This window comes from Elgaria multicarinata, chromosome 20, assembly GCF_023053635.1.
Source record: "Elgaria multicarinata webbii isolate HBS135686 ecotype San Diego chromosome 20, rElgMul1.1.pri, whole genome shotgun sequence".
In the NCBI taxonomy this organism is placed as follows: Eukaryota; Metazoa; Chordata; class Lepidosauria; order Squamata; family Anguidae; genus Elgaria; species Elgaria multicarinata.
Window position 1 is genome coordinate 1,007,823 of NC_086190.1, and position 12,199 is coordinate 1,020,021.

Below are 12,199 nucleotides of genomic sequence, written 5' to 3' on the forward strand. Positions count from 1 at the left end.
CAAACTTTGGTCTTGTCCACTTAGATTTGATTTTCCGCCTTGGTTAGTTTTGGAATCTTCTTGTCTGGATCGTCTTTCCAAGTGGGTGGCGTTAGATTCTCAACACACTAAGGAGGACAAAGCTCCTCCCACAATTTTGGTGGTTAGAGAACTAGGGTGTATAATGCCAATTGCACTTTGACCCATTTTCCCATGCTAAATTGACTTCATGGGGAAATCCAAATTGGAAAGAAAATGTTTTTGTGGCGGACCTGGACAAGCAATGATTTTTACCCTGGATCAATTATTGGCTGTTGATGAATTTTTGTTATTTTCAACTTTGTGAGATAAATTTGAATTGCCTGCTACAGCTGAGTGGCCGTGCTCGCAAATGCAATGTTTGCCCCACGCTTCACGTTTATAAATGGAACAGGGAATGGGAAGGTCCTAGTTTATCTAATCAATGGACTGCTGTTTTGCCATCGGTAGCGGATATGTCTCTGGACCTCCAGTTATGTCTTATTCAGCAAAAACATTTGTTTTGGGTCTGCAAAGCATCTCTTTAGCAATGGTCACCAGCAACATTTGAAAGAGTGGCATACAGGCACCGTCGAAGAACGGACTTCTATTTGGCCTGTTTTTATTGAGGCTTATGTGTAATTTACCCCCTCGCCCCTTTTTTCATTTAGAGCTTTGAAATATTTGCAACGGAGGCCTTTCAAGTATGTCGTTACACTTGCATTCCTTTTGTTTTTGTTTTACTGTTTTGTTAAAACTTACAATAAAAACTGATTTTAAAAAGAAGAGAACTTCTGAATCAATGCTTTAATTTTGCACAAAGCTACAACAGGTGGCCTCAAGCCTGCTTGTGATGCTGCTTTTAAAAAACCGAACGGCCGTGGCTGCGCACGGAGAGGCTGACGTCTCTCACGGGACCTTTTCACCATCCAGCCCACAGCATAAAATAGCACTTGACCCTTCAGAATGCATTGCACAGCGATTGATTGATTTTGAAACTGCTGGAGATTTATAGTCTGAAACCCCCACAGGGCGATCCTGCATGGGCCGTGGGGCTGATCGGAGGCTGGCGCGCCCAATGCCCACAGCGCCCAGCTCCAGAGCGGGTCTAAATTTCTGACAGGCTGGGGGCAGGGGCATCAAGGGAGAGAGAACTTTGGGACCGGCAGTTCTGGAGCCTCCGCCATCCTGTAACTCCGTCCTCCCCCTTTCCCCTTCGGAGCAGGGAAGGGAATTTTCTGCAGGGTGTGGATGAGTGATCCAAGATCAGAACTCTGGTCTCTGACCTTAAAGGAGGATTCCTGTTTTATCCTATGTCTTGGAGGTCATCCAGTCCAGTCCCCTGGTCAGGGCAAGAATCTTTCAGCAACGGTGTCCCTGCTACCTCCAGCGAAGGAGAGCCCCCGCACCCACCCCACCCACCCTGGGCAGAGTCTGCTCCCCTGTCGAGCTGCTACAATGCTTCTCCTTCGTGCTGAGTCCAGATCCACTCCCCTGCAGTTTCCACCCCTTGGTTCTGGTCCTGCCCTCTGGAGCAGCGGAGAAGCGCGCTTCTGCCTCTTCTGCCTGACAGCCCCGCAGGCTTTCCAAGGCCGCTCTCGCATCTCCCTTCACGTGTTCTGTTCTCCAGGCTAAATGCCCCTGGCTCTTCCAACCGCTCCTCCCCGGTCCTGGTCGCCCTCCCCGGGAGGGACACGCTGCTCCCGGCATTGCTCCCAGTGAAGAGCCTGGGCAGATGGGTGTGGAGGTGCCCGAGGGCCCTGGCCACTGGTGCTCTGGCAGTGGGCAGATGCCTTCTCTCCCTCCCTCCCTCCCTCTCTCCCTCCGGGGGCTTGTCAAAAGCCATTGTCCGGTTCCAGCTCTGCCCCCCCCCCCCCCGCCCTGCTGTCTGGATGGCCTGGCCCAGCCTGGGCTGGAGCCTCTTGCGCTTTGGGGGCAGCGCACAGGCGCTCCTTTGCTCATCCTGCTGCCGACCGGGGCGTGATGGGGCTTGTCAAGGCCTCCTATCTTGCTTGTGCAAGGAGCTGCTCAATCGCTGAGTGAGGTATTTGGCAACCGCAGAGAGGGCTGGGCTGGGCTGGGTGATGATGCCTCAAACGGCAGGCAGGAAGGCGGAGATGCTCTCCAGGAAGCCAGAGTGGCGGCGACGTGGGCCGCCTCCTCCTCCATGGAGGTGCTGGAAGAGGCCGTCTCCTCCTTGCCCGGCCAAGGGAGCCCCGGTGGTGGGTGAGTGGGTGCGCGGGTGGGTGGCTTGGCTGCCCCGCCCCGCCCCGCCCCGCCCCTGTGCTCACCTTGGCCCGCTTTAGAAACGCAGGCTTATCAAGCAGACTCGCAGCTTCTGCCAGGTGTAATGACCGTGATTGCTAGGAATCCAGGGGCTGACCTAGTCATTAGCCCTTTTGTCTGGGCAAAAGCAGGAGTTCTCCTCTTCCACCCATCCTGTGGAGTAATTGGGGCCTTGTCTAATCCCTGCCCACGCACCAATTTCCACCGGCACGTCATTTCCTTCTTACCCTCCCCCCACCCGAAATGACATGTGGAAACCACGTCTGCAGCCAGCCGCTTGTGCAACCCGGCTCTGCTATCTCTGCACGCTGCTGAGCTGCACTGAGTTGTGCAAAGGCCGCCCCTCCGCCTCGGCGGGAGCAGCCACAGGCACCCAGGGCCACAGCGCAGCAGCCTCTACGTTCAGCCAGAAAAACCCCTTTCTCCGTGGAAGGGAAGACGCTGCCGGAGTGCTGTGCAAAATGGCCCTCGTCCTGGCTTGGAGAACCCAGAACCAATGACAACCAGTCCAATGTTGGTCAGCAAAGACAATTGGGTGGACGCAGCAAAGCATCCGCCCGGATCTGGAGACAAATGGGGATGGGGCCTGCTCTGGAGGGCCACCTGCCCGGTCCGTTACCCACCCACCCCAGTGACCCTTCTGCCACCTTAACTGCCTCCTGTGTGAGACTAGACCCTCTCTCTTCCCCCCCCCCGCTCTTTTGGCCACCAGGCCTGTTTAGTGAGCAGCTCATGAGAAAGGAAAATAAGCCTATGAGTTGAATGCCATTTCGCATGAGAGACGGTCCCTGGCAACCCTGGACCTTCTGTTCCCAAAGCTTTGGTCTCTGACTATTTAGTCTCTGTATTGGATTTCATTCTGTTTGGTTCCCTGACACGCAAGGGCGGCTTCGTGGTGATTGTGAGAGGGAAGGAAACGGTTTCCCACTTCCCCCATTGGCGTTGGGCAGCTTCTCGGCCAGGCCAGGGCAAAGGGGGTTTAGTTTTCACGAGGGACATCTAGGCACCTTATTGAAAAGCTCTCCGGTTTGCTCCTCCCATCCCAGAGAGGAAATGAGGCTGCCAGGAGGAGATTACATCAACCTCCAGCGAGCTGTGCATGCTGCCACTCGGAGCGTTCCAGATCCTGCGATAATTGCCAGCTAATGAAGGGCTTGGGGTGCTCAACAGCAGCAAGGAATGCAGGAGTGGGCGGTGCGTGAGACTCCCGGAGCGCTCGGCTCCTTCGCTGTGTTGGCTGCACTCCCCGGCACTACGGCCTTTGGGCTCAGCAGCCTGGTCCGCTCCGTCGGGGCCCAGAGCCTGATGGAGCCGGTGACCCTTATTATGCACCTCCCCACCTCGAGGGAGACTGTGCTGTCCTCACTGGGCCAGGCTGCCACGGAGGAAGCGTGGCATCGTTGCAGGAGGCGGAGCTGCTAATGGGCTCTTGGTCGCTGATATTTGAACCAGCCAGGCTGGGGCTGGGGGAGAGTGCATGGCTACCTGTCCCTCTCAGGTGGGCCCAGAGGACACTGGTGGTGGTGGGGGGTGTGGCACTTGTGGGAAGGCAGGGGTGCCGGGGGCGGGGGGTCCCACAGGGAATTAGGGTGGCCCGTGAGCCACATGGAGGCTGTCCAGCTACAGGGTAGCAGACGGAGGGGTGAGGGCGGGTGTTTGAGCATGCGCAGCCCACAGATGCCACCTCCTTGTGAGGGGTGCCCTTGGGTGGGGCAACGTGGCCCCTCCCTGCAGTCTCCTTCAGAGCTGCTGTAAGAATGGGGCACTGGGGTGGGGGTTGATTTCCATGGCAGCATTAAGAGCAGCTGGGTGCTGCCAGAGAGGCAGCCGGAACTGGGCACAGGCCGGAAGGCTCAGCCCCTAGGCGCCCTCTGGCGCTCCCTGTGCCTGCTGCGCAAGAAGCTGGCCACGCCAGGGGCAGCCACCCACGAGGTGCCCAGGCGCTGGGAGTTGGGTGCGCAGAGCCCACTGTGGAGGTGCCCGTGGGATGCCCACGTCCCACTAAGAAAGAGTTCCTGGGCCAGTTTTGGAGGCCGCTGAGCTCCCGCGTGGCAGCACTGCCCACCTCAGCCAGGTGATGCCTGTGGGTGAGCATTGTGAGAGGCAGAGGAGGGCGACGTCCTCTCTGCTGGCAATCCCAAGCCAGCCGCTCCGTTCTCAGCAGCCGTGCCGGGAGTGGGGAAGCAGCTTCTGCAGCCCCAGAACCCTTATGGAGCAGCAGCAGCAGGCAGACCTGCTCATCTCGAACTGGGTGAGCCTCATCCAGAAGGGTCAATCATGCCTGCCGGTTCTGCCAAGCAATAAGCAGCTGTCAGCGGCTCCCTTTTTAAATAAACCCGATGAGTTAAAAGTAGGTAACCAAACAAAAAACCCACCACCTATTTGTCTGGAAGTTGGCAACCTACATTCCTTCAGGAGGAGCTACTATGCCTGCAAATTTCATCCAGTCCTGACAAAAGGTTAAAAAGGTATAGAGCCATTTCCCAGGGATCGCCCCGTGGGGAGCCACAGAGCTTTGCATTTGCCAAAGGCAGGTTTTGATGTGGACCTGAATCGAACCGGGCGGCCTCCAAGGTGATCTCAGCCACATCGGGGCCATTAGCTGAGCCCTGGAGGCCAAACCAAACCAAGTTCACGCCCCACCCCCACCCCCCATGCCAACATTGTCTTGTTCCATTTTCACATCTTTATCTCACTGACGCCAGTTAAACAACGAGGCATAACTTTATTAACTTCAATATATTCATTATTCTAAGCAATTCAGAGAGACTGAGATTTGACCAAACTTTTAACCTTTTCTCTATTACTTCATATACTTTTGTACAATTGAATTTGAAAGGAAGTCTAGATCTGAATATTCTGCCATGAAATTCCTCTCATGTGGGGCAAGTGATTCTTAGGATTATTTCTCGTCTGAAGAAATATTCCCTTTCTGATTTACTATAGTTCACTTTATACTCTGTTTTTATACTAAAATAATCCAAGATAATTAATAACTCAGGAGGGATTGTTCTGGATGAGTTAGAGTGAATGAAAGGTCACCTGTGACTAAGGTGACATTAAAGGATGGTAGAACTAAATCCTGAAGCCTAAAACGTTGCCAGTGTCGAAGAGCCTCAGGGCTCCTCAGGGATTCCCTTCCGCCTCGCTCACTGCCAGGAGAATTGAGTTGATTCTTTACTAAGTATCTTTACTAAGATACTTGCTGATTGGGAACAAATGTACAATAAAAGCAAAACAAGAAGACAGTAAGAACTGTTGACTGTAAGAAGCAATCCGAAATCCGTATTAGTAGAATACCTTTATTAGCCCAACCAAAAGATCACAAGAATAATGTGTGAGCTTTTCAGATCTGTTCCTTAGGAAAGACATCACAAAAAACAGGTTGTGGGTGGGGGTGGGGGTGGGGGGAGTGTAATGTTCAGAGTCCCAAGATGACGTGGGAGGGAGCACCATGTACACTGATGGTGCTATATAAATAAATAAATAAATAAATAAATAAATAAATAATAATAATAATAATAATAATAATAATAATAATAATAATAATTTAGGCTCTGCAGGTCATGTGATGGTTCTAGGTTGGGCTTTGGAGCAAGGAAGGGAGAAATATTGGCTATAAAATCTAGACGTTCTTGAGACACATTTCTGTCCTGGGAGAAGCACACATTTGTGTTCCCTGTTCTCGAAATCTCCTGGCTAGGTTAATTTTTTCAAGTACCTGATATAGGTAACGCTCTTTAAGGAGCATCATGAAGGTCAGGTATTGACGGAGGTGGCAGCTGAGCCTCTGTCGGGGTGGTGGTGGTGGTAAAGCAACACCTCTGGAAATCTTGATAATGTGGGACAGTGACCAGGGGAAGACGAGCAGCCAGGAGCCGCCCGCCGGAAGCTGCACAGCTCTTCTAAGGACCTTTATCTCAGGCTTGTCCTTAAATCGTACTTTTGAAAGCCTCAGTGAAAGCCTTGAGTTCCAAGACCTTTTTCCTTTTGCCCTCCCCCTCTTCTCTCTCTCTCTCTCTCTCTCTCTCTCTCTCTCTCTCTCTCTCTCTCTGTGTGTGTGTGTGTGTGTGTCTTTTCTCGTTTCTTTGCACACTTTTTCTCTGTTGACCTTTCATGGATGGTTGCAGGGCTGGAAATTGTGGAAGTGCACTGAGCAACAAGTTTTTCTTTTTTTGTATGTTGACACAACAATGTGACACAATAAGATGTTCGGTGGGGGAGAAAACGCAGGAGAACAGAAGGCCGGAGGCAGAGAGGCCTTTCCAGTCTGCAAAGTCTCCCTGTAACGATTACGCCTGCTTCCGGATGGGGCTCCGACCCTGCTTCAGGCCCAGAATTGAAGGGCAGGTCCAGTTGTGAGACACCCCCGTTCTCCCACCACCTTGTCTGGAAGCATCCTAAATCTAAATTAAGCAAGAGCGTGCAGCCGATGGAGCCAAGCCTGGGCCACCAGAGACCTCTCTTTCCCCCAGTGAAGTTGGAATGCCTGGAGCGTTTGCTGGAGCCATATTCCAGAGGACGTAAAGCCTGCATGTAGGCAGAGACAAGCAGCTTTGCTCATGGAAACAGGTTTTGTTCTCGTTACAGAGGAGAGGAGAGAGACCCAATTAGTATTAGCAGATAAGGAGAAGGAATGTGAAAAATCTGCAGTTGAAAGGTGACCACAAAAGCCTGTCATACGCAGCCAGCACTGAGGCAGCCAGCACTGAGGGCCGCAGGAAATCCGGACATTAACCAAGGCAGAGTAGGAGCCCTGTAATGAGCAGCTCCAAAGCCAATGGGAAGATGGGGAAGGAGGGGGGGGGGAGTTTTGACTGAGAAACAGGCTACTAATAAGGAACTCCTTGGAGAAAAACGTAGGCAGTGGGTGGGCTCAGTTGAAAAGCTGTTGGGGGCACCACGAGCCCAGGAAGCGATTTGTTTTGGATAATGGTCTTTGGGGACAGGAGGCAGGTTTGTAATCCTAGCGAGTGAAGCCAGGCCTTCCGCTCCACCTGCTGGAAAGAGCGAGGTTAAACGGAGACCCTGAGCAGAGCAGGCTGGTTCTTCAAAGTGGAAGTTATAGCAGAGCCTTCCTTCCCAGGGGGTGGGGGTGGGGAGAGAATGGGTACAAGCCGGCCATCATTAGAGCAGATGTACCACGAAAAGAGGGTTTAGTGCTTGACTCAGTGGGCCGATGGCGGGCAGGTAAATGTACCGGGGGGGGGGCACAAGAGTCCTCTATGTATTGTGAGGCTGATAGTCTGGATGTGGGGAAGTGAACCCTTTGGGGATTTTGTTCCTCCCTCGACATGGCATCGTCTCCTGAAGCCAAACCTCATGGTGCCTCTCCTGGGCCACCTACGACGTCCACGTCCCCCGCCCTGCCCCCTGCCCCGACATTGACGCTGCACCATTGGGAAGATGAAGTTCCCACAAGGGCTAGACAGGGGTCCTAGGCCGCATCCCCCTGCCGCCTATCCCACAGCCCCTTGGACAGCCTGACAGGCACAGCCAGGCTGCAGCTTCAGCCAACCAGAACTAGAGAGGCTGATTTCATAAATGATCAGGAAGGCAAAATTCATCCGAAAGCCATCACACTTCATTCATGGCCCTTCAACTCGCTGCTGCATTGCTTATTAAATTGTCATTTAGTAAATGCGATAAATAAACAGACAGGGAAACGTTTATCTTTCTCAGCACTGTGAGTTCCGCTGCTGATGTATTCATTGAAACCAGAACAGCACGTCCTGGCAGTTCCACAGCCTCTCTTCAGTCAGCGTTAACGAAGAACCCTCGATTGCACAAGGCAGCGGGAGCATTCAGCGGACTCTGCCCTTGCCCAGTGCCTCGCCAAGGAGCGGGAAACAGCAGCAGGAGCGTCCTTTAAGCGGGTTTAGGTGAGAGCCTGCTCCATGATTTGCACAAAGGACTTCCTCAGCCATGTGGCCTCTGCTGGGGAGGAGAAATGGGCGCCACCTGCCCACAGGTGTGGCTCCTGGATCTCTCGCTTTCTCCTGGAAGTAGAAGCTGCCTGTGTTCCATTCCTTCACCAGGTCGGACAGGGGTGGGGAGAGGGATTTCACCTGCCTGCCTGCTCCATCTCCCTAAGTACCCATCACTGCTACATTCCGTATTCCCCTGGAAGGGAGTAGCCCTTCCTTCGATCCACCAAAGCCTTCAAGCAAATTTAGGCAGCTCTCAGAGCTGGACGCCATGTGCCTGCCCCATCTGCATGTAGACATGTCCAGTGGCACCCATGGGCACGGCTCCTGGCATGGTGCACCTCTGCACCCTCACCCACCCCCGAGGAAGGGACTGTCCACGCCATCTCCCTGAGGGGGAACTGCCCCACAGCAGGGGAGAGGGGCGGCAGCCCTACAGCGGTGCCCCTTGCCCTGCAAATCTGGCTGGGCTTCAAACTGTATGGGCTGCAAAGTGATGCGGCAGCAGTTAGGCAGCGCTGCCACCTCGTGACTGAAGGTGGTAGTGCGGCTTTAACCACACGGACACATTCAATTTAATGCATTTTATCAACCAAATAGTCCCAAGGTGCACCCCACCCTCATGCTTCCCTTGGTACATATGCCAAATGCTTTGGTGCTGATGGGTGGGCTGACACATGACTTCTTGTACTATTAGACATGTAGTAATAATTATGATGGTGAACCACCCCTAGACCACTTTCTCCGCCACCCTGGCAAGAAAAGGAAGGTTGGAGACTGGTCGGTCATTTGCCAGCAGCGATGGATCGAGAGCTGGTTTCTTAAGGAGTGGCTGCACACTAGCCAGTTGGACACCCTACCCCCACTTCAACCAAGCAGGGCACGGGTCCAATCCACAAGGGGTAAACCGGAGCTGACCGAAATTCCTCTCCAGCTCAGTCAAAAGTCCTAGCATTCCTCTCCCCCGCTACTTCGCTGCTCGAAATTGCGCCCTTGCAAAGCTGCTTCAGAAAACACCGGGCCGTGGCGTTTACATGTCCACTAAGCACAGAACATGGCGGAGATTGCGTTTGTCCGAAAGCAGCAAATCCCCCTGGGCCAGTCCGGTCACCCTTTTGCCAAGCGAGTGACGCAACACGGACTTTGTTAGGGGCTGCCTTTGGCCCACAGGGCGCCTGGGCTTGGAACCTAGAGGAGTGGGAGGTCTGGGAAAACCGATGCTCTGGCAAGGAAAACGAGTCCTCTGAAGCCATGAGGAAAGGATGGACTCCCACCTCCCTCATAGTGTGGCATTTCCTCAGGTGCGGCCTTCTAAGCTGCTCGGGAGAAGTTTGAATGGCTCAGAAATTTACCCATAAGATTGGAGGTTTCACAATGCTTCTCTTAGATGTTCATGGGACAGACTGGGAACCGGCCGGCTGCGTTTTGTGGCTTTGTCATCTTTACTTGCTCACGGAGGCAGATGAATGGTGGTGAGGTGGTGACAGTGATGACAGCAAGCACAAGGCCTTCGAGGAAGCGTGGCCTTGCCTTTGGGGAATGGCACGGGATGGCAGCACTGAGCGCCGCGGGGCAGGACAGAAAGCCCTTGGGGGTTTCAGGGCACAGGAACCCCTCCGGGAAGCACAGGCCCCTGGCTTGGAACCTCTTTCTGCCCAAGGGCCAAATTCTGAGAGCCGAACATCTCCCCAACGCCAGCTCTCACCGCCAGGGTCTCCGCACCTCAAGCTTTTCAGAATGGGGAAACGCTGCACAGAAACCATAAAACCACCGAATGGAGAAAGGGGGTGGGGGCCGGGGTGGGAGCCAGGGGAAGGGGTTTGGCCCCTGGGCCTCAGTTTCTGCACCCCTGGTTCGAGTCGCTGCCAAGGCTTTCCTGGCTTTGGAAAACGCACGCGACTTTCTGCCCTTCCGCCTGCCCTCTCCTTGGAAACAGGGTAACAGCTCCCTGCTGGCTCAGGTTTGCCTTCTACCAGTCAGAAGGCAACCCCTTCTACTGGGGTTGCTCAGGAACTTCCCAGTCAGATATTTCTAGCCTTCCCTACCAAAGGAAGACGCGGCCATCTTAATTCTGCTGTGGCCCATATGGAGAGTTTTGCTTTTGAACACAGCAATTGTCCTTACAGACACATACTTCCCTATACTGCTTCCTCCTGGTTCTACATAGGAGAAGCCACATAAAAATCCTCACATTTCCTTTTGACAAGAATGGACAGAGATCAATGCATGGGATAAGCATGTCATTCCACCTGCATACCACAAGGGGGAGCCCTGTCACAAGGACACCATGAGGACCGGTGAATTGCGCGGTGGCTGCAACATCATTGCCTTTGGCGGGGGTGTCGAAAGCTGGAGCGGCTTCTTGCGCTTGAGGTGCCCACAGAAAGAGAAGGATGTTTTCTATCTGTCTGCTTTCTCAGAATTTCACAAATTCCCCCTCCCTGCTAAACCCACCAGGCCTTTCCGGCCCCTTAACCGAACGCTCTATCCTCGGTCTATCACGTTTGCCCTTTCCGTCACCACAACCCCCAAAGTCTCAGGGTATTTTCACATCTCTGAACGATTACAGAAACGTGTAAGAACAGTTACTTCGCGTTCATCATCTTTATCCTGCTGGTAATGAAAACAAAGCCGTAGGAGGAGAGACTGAAAGAACTGGGCATGTTTAGCCTTGAGAAGAGAAGTCTGAGGGGAGACAGGATAGCACCCTTCAAGGACTTGAAAGGCTGTCACACAGAGGAGGGCCGGGATCTCTTCTCAATCATCCCAGAGTGCAGGACACGGAATAAGGGGCTCAAGTGACAGGAAGCCAGATTCCGGCTGGCCAACAGGAAAAACGTCCTGACTGTTAGAGCAGCACGGCAATGGAACCAGTGACCTAGGGAGGTGGTGGGCTCTCCCACTAGAGGCCTTCAAGAGGCAGCCGAACAACCATCCATCAGGGAGGCTTTAGGGTGGATTCCTGCACTGACCAGGGGGTTCAACTTGACGGCCTTAGAGGCCCCTCCCAACTCTACTCTTCTATGATTCTAACACCACAGCACACAAAGCATGCACAAAAGCAAGACTGGAATGATGCTACCTTGGAAAAGCCCCCCTTCCCCATGGGGCTCGGGGGGGGGGAGGAAGCAGATCAGGTCCAGTGGAGGCAGCTTGGAGCTCGGTTGCTTTGGGGATGGGACTGGTGCGGGTAAATGTTACAGCAGAAATGTTCCTCTTCCTTGGTTTCCTTAATCCCTGCCTGGGTTGTTTATTTCCCTCTTCATTCACCTGCTCCCTCCCTGTATCCCAAATGCCTTTGCAGCGCTGTAGTGCCGGCAGGTAGAGCAACTAGGTCTTCTTTTGACCACTCTTACTTGCCATCTCCATAGCCTGGAGAAACAACCCATAGTTCTGGGTTCACACGACAACCCATTACTTGAACAACCCAGACTTCACAACCCAACAACAAACCATGGGCTCTCTTCCTGGGTTATTCATGGTTAATAAACCATAGTTTGTTAGCGGAGCCAGATTTGCACTTGACAGCAACACATTATGTGTGAACCAGGCCACAAAACCATCTTGGAGGTTGGGATCAGGAAGTGACACATTATTCTATAAGCCACGTGCTATTCCAACCTTGACTGGCCTGTCAGCCGAGATTTCATTTCCTGTGTGTCCCTCCTCGTGCCCTCTGGTCACCACCATGACCACCTCCTGGGGCCTGCATCAAAAGAGGTAGGGTGAATACCCACTAGGAACCACCCCTGCGGAATGCCCTCGCCAGGGCGGGCGGCCCAGCTGAGCTACGGATTCAGGCAAGCTAAAACCTGGCTTTTCTGGAAGGCGATTTTTGGATGGCGAGTGCAGCTTCATACCAGCATCTTGTTGGTTTCATTCTACAGCTTGCTTTGGGATTTTTCAGTGCATATCCATGTTTTATGTTTGTGTGGTTTGGGGATGGGGTGTTGGTGTTTCTTGCCTTTATATTCTTTTAATGAGTGACA